This window comes from Malania oleifera, chromosome 2, assembly GCF_029873635.1.
Source record: "Malania oleifera isolate guangnan ecotype guangnan chromosome 2, ASM2987363v1, whole genome shotgun sequence".
NCBI classification, from domain to species: Eukaryota; Viridiplantae; Streptophyta; class Magnoliopsida; order Santalales; family Ximeniaceae; genus Malania; species Malania oleifera.
In genome coordinates this window covers 61,322,406-61,327,068 of record NC_080418.1, presented here as the reverse complement: position 1 = coordinate 61,327,068, position 4,663 = coordinate 61,322,406, and the positions used below count along the sequence as shown (strand labels likewise).

General features: G+C 35.7%; 1 non-coding gene across 1 annotated transcript; it reads left to right on the top strand.

Moving 5' to 3' along the window:
- The first annotated feature begins 213 nt into the window (after nt 1-213).
- On the top strand, nt 214-320 carry LOC131149933 (small nucleolar RNA R71). The gene has a single exon (XR_009135325.1). It is a non-coding gene; the product is annotated as a small nucleolar RNA R71 (small nucleolar RNA).
- Nucleotides 321-4,663: the final 4,343 nt, after the last annotated feature.

Sequence of the window (4,663 nt, the reverse complement as noted above, 5' to 3'; positions counted from 1 at the left end):
GCAAATGGCTCCAATTCATGAATTCCAGAAACTTTCTTAGCCATATTTCTTTCAGTTGGCCATTGATAGTTATTTGAGGCCATTTCTTCCAAAAGAGCAGTAGCACCCTCAAGTGTCTTTGACATCAAAGTTCCCCTAGATGCAGCATCAACTAAAGTCCGCGTTTGCCCATTTAACCCATTATAGAACATCTGAATTTGCAACCAATCCAGCAATCCATGTTGTGGACAGCGTCGAATCAAATCTTTATACCTTTCCCATGCTTCATAGAGTGATTCAAAATCATGCTGCTTGAATTGACCAATCTCACTCCTAAGTTGAGCTATTTTTGCAGGTGGAAAGAATTTAGCTAGAAATTTTTCTGCCATGTCCTGCCAACTAGTAATACTCCCAGGTTGTAGCGACTGTAGCCAACCTCTTGCTTTGTCCCTCAAAGAGAAAGGGAATAATCTCAGTCTAATGGTGTCTTCAGTAACACCATTGATCTTCACAGTATCACAAATCTCCAAAAACATCGCGAGAAGGATATTGGGATCATCAAGTGGCGATCCACTAAATTGGGCCTGCTGCACCATACTGATTAATGCAGGTTTGAGCTCAAAATTGTTGGCATTAATGGGCTGGCGTCTAATACCCGAATAATTGTCATTCACAACTGGTCGCACATAATCCTTCAAGGCACGTGGCTGCGCATTATCTTGTCCGTTCTCCATGGCTAATACCCTCTTTTTCCTTAGTGCTTTGAGCGTTCTTTCAATCTCTGGATCAAAAGGAATAATGTCACGTGTTCTAGCCCTGCGCATCCAACATAAAAAAAAAACACACACCAGAAATACAAAAAAATAAGAATAATAATAATAATAATAAAATAAATAAAATAAATAAATAAAAATATAAAAAGAGAATTCTAAATTAAAACCAAGATTATTTTGTATCGATATTGGCAAAAATAAGAAAAACTCAATCCCCGGCAATGGCGCCAAAAACTTAACCGGTGCAAACTACAAGTGCACAGTATCATAGTTTTATAATATAATGATGTGTAGAGTATCGTCCTCAGGGATTGATGTCTTAATTTTACCAAGGGAGCTAGTCCTAGGTGTGCCATATAGATCTTTATGTAGCTTCTAGTTAGGATTTGCTACAAACCCTCTCTGATACCAATTGAAAGTTAAGGAGTTGTCCCAAGAGGGGGGTGAATTGGGTTATTAAAAATTTTAGTTCTTTTCATGAATTCTTAACTTCTTGTTAATTTATCAAACACACAGCAAAGTTTTTTAATCAATCCACAAACAAATCACAACACAAATAAACAAAACTCAAACATTCAAACAACCAAAGTAATCAACCAACAAAATACCAAAGCAAGATATAGTATGCAACTCTTTGGCTATTTCAACTTTTGCAAGAACTCAAGATATTTACTTGCTTGTGGCCCTGTGAATATATGTAAGCCCTATATTGAATGAAATTGTTTGCATTCTTTTAACTAAGATTTTCGCAAACAATTAAACAACGTACTCCCCTTTTGGATTTCCGTAAAAAATTAATCAAAGCGTACTTTCTTATATTAAGAGTCTTCTTATTCTCAGTTTTGTTTTTCAACAATATGCACTTTGCATAAACTCCACACAATATATACATATATATATATATATATATATGTATGCTGAAAGTAGGCAGAAAGGAAAGAGAGACACCGAGATTTTTATGAGGTTCAGCTTATCCCCAGTGACCGGTGCAAACTGCAAGTGCACAGTATCGTAGTTTTATAATATAATGATGTGTAGAGTATCGTCCTCGGGGATTGATATCTTAATTTTACCAAGCACCAAAATTTTACTAACCTTGATTTTATTTTGAAAAATTAATAATTTTAGACTGCAAAATTTAAACAAAGCTACTTTAAATAAACTATTCAGGAGAGTTTAAAACTAGATACCGCTAGTCAAGTTGATGATGGTGAAAACTTCTAGGAAACCGATTTCACCTAGTTTCTCACTATGCTTTGCTCATTTAGCTAATTTAACTTCGTTTTCTCTATTTGTTAGCAAATCACCAATTTTTCCAAAAGTCTCTTCCGATAGTCAATCAGAACCTATTCTTGTTTATTATTTAACATAAGAGTATGCAAATTAATAACGCAAGAACGCAGTAAGACCCTCGATTTTTAATGCTACGTAGGTTCATACAAGTCTTTCGATCTCCATATTTATTTACGCTGAATTATCCAAGATCTATCCTATAATCCCCCCTTTCGGTAGCAAATCACAAGACTAAAATCATTTAATTAATGGCTAGTTAATTAAAAGCATTAGGCACAGAATAACTCAAACAAACATTAATGAAAACTACTTCGGATTAGCATCAAAGAGCAAGCATAGTTCGAAACTGGCTACATCGTTTTCTTAGAATTCAAAAATTTAGTTCATTCCGAAAATTAAATCCAACATAACAGATTTCACCATATTTTCTTCAATTTGGAGCGTACGGAAAAGATCAACACTCGCCGCACCGCCGTCGCGCATCACGAACACCCCGAACACTGCCGTTGTTCGCCGCCTTCCGATTCTGAAAAGATAGTATTTTCGCGTGCTTCTAACTCTCCTTTGCTGGCTGTGTGTGTATCTTCGCAGCACCCCCCAAAAGAAAACCACAAGAAAGCTCCCAAAAAATAATTTTTCCCAAGAAACTTTATGTGGTTTTGGCCTCCCTTGTATGTCTAACCAAGAAAAATCCTTTTTTTTTTTTTCTATGGTGTGGCCTCTCTCCCCCCAGCCCAGTGCACATTGCCCCCACTTCATCTCTTCTTGCACAAGGCTCCCTCCACAAGGAAACCCTCCTCTGACTTTTCCTTTTTTAATCCTTTCCTTTTGCTTTTCTTTCCTTTCGTTTTTTTTCTTTCCATTCTTTTGTCTTTCCATTCTGTGTACCTAGTGCACACTGCCTTTATGAGATGACCCGGCTGCATGACTCGGTCACATCTCATTTTTTGATTTTTTTATTTTCTTTTTTTTTTCAAAGATACATGAACTGCCCCCCTTTTTCAAGCCCACTTTCGACCCTCTTATAGATCGTACCTCTCAAAGCTTAAAACACAAAAGATGTAGATCTCTTTTTCATATTTTCTTATAATTTTGAATCATCTCAATCGGAGCTCGTATGAGAAAGTTACACCAAGATTACGAAGAATTGCTGAAAAAATCCATAAAACGTCGTATGCTAACTTCACGTCTGATTTCGGCCTTGATGCTGCCAGTATTTTGCAAAACACAAAACACAAAAATTGTAGATTGTTTTCTTATCTTTCTATGGCATCTTGAATCATCTAAATCAGAGGTTGGATGAGAGAGTTAAACATAGATTGCAAAGTACCGTCGGTTTTTTTAGCTTCCAACAGTTGCTCTGCAATAAAAAACACCACAATTTCATACATTACTCAATAAAACCCAAATTTTATAAATAGAACACAATGTTAGAATATTGAGAGTAGTTAGGCATTTAAATACAAAATATCATTTGCAATGCATGAATTAAAGCACCTAATTACGCATTTTAAGCGCGTAATCACGCTTGCGTCCTTGCCTTACGCCACCTAAGGATTCTACTAAAACACTCCTTTTCAGGTGGAGCAAACTATTACATGTGGTTCCCCATGCTCATTCACTCCTTTAATGGGCTAGAGCAACGCCTCTTCAAGCGATACCCCACGCTCGGTACAGCGATCCGACAACCTGAACCGTCAATTCACTACAAGGAAACAAGAAACAATCCCTATGTACAATAACACTCTCACAAGAGCAGATTAGTACAATTTAAAGCACTATATACTTCAATATTCAAATATCAAATTGAAAAAGATTGAAGCTCAAGAATGAATTCACCAATTTTATTCTCTAGATGAGAATTAGCAATAGATCTCAGTGATTTAGAATTCAGAGAAGATCAGCACTTTAGAAATCTCGGCAAATCAGTTTTGCAAGAGTGGGACCAAAAGAGAACTTTTAGAGAGCAAGATGGCTTTCATCTTATGAACAAATTTTTCAATTTCTTGGTAAGTTTTATTTGCTAAAACCATGTATTTATAGGCTTCTAAAAGTAATTTCGTGTTGCCCAAGATTACTTAGAGTATTTTCTAAGTTTTCATAAAATTTGGGGCACAAGAAACTTTTATTTGAAATTTAAAATATTAAAAAAAAATTAGCCATTAACAGTAATCAATAGACTGAAGCATCGGGTTCAGTCTTCTGAAGTACTTTAAACACTAAAAAATTTGAACTAGATACAAGGTCGGACGACAGAATTGAAGGGTTCAGTCTTCTGAGGGTGTGCTGCCTCTTCTGTATTCCAACAAGAAAATCTTTAGCAGACTGAACTTATTCTTTAGTAGACTGAAGTTAAACTTCAGTCGTCTGGGCAGACCAAATCCTAGTTTTTCAATTTAGTTTTCAAAAACTCTTTTTGCTCTCTTGCTTTGATTACTCATAAAACATTTCCTAGGGTTTGAAATAAAGTCTCAAGGTCTATAATTTTCCCCAAAGAGCTTCAACATATTTCCATGAGATATTTTAATATGAAGTACTTACAACATGATCTTAAAGCCTAAAACTCTAAGCTTGAAGTTTTTCATGGTATAATTCTTTGTGTTCCTTTTGACTTGAGC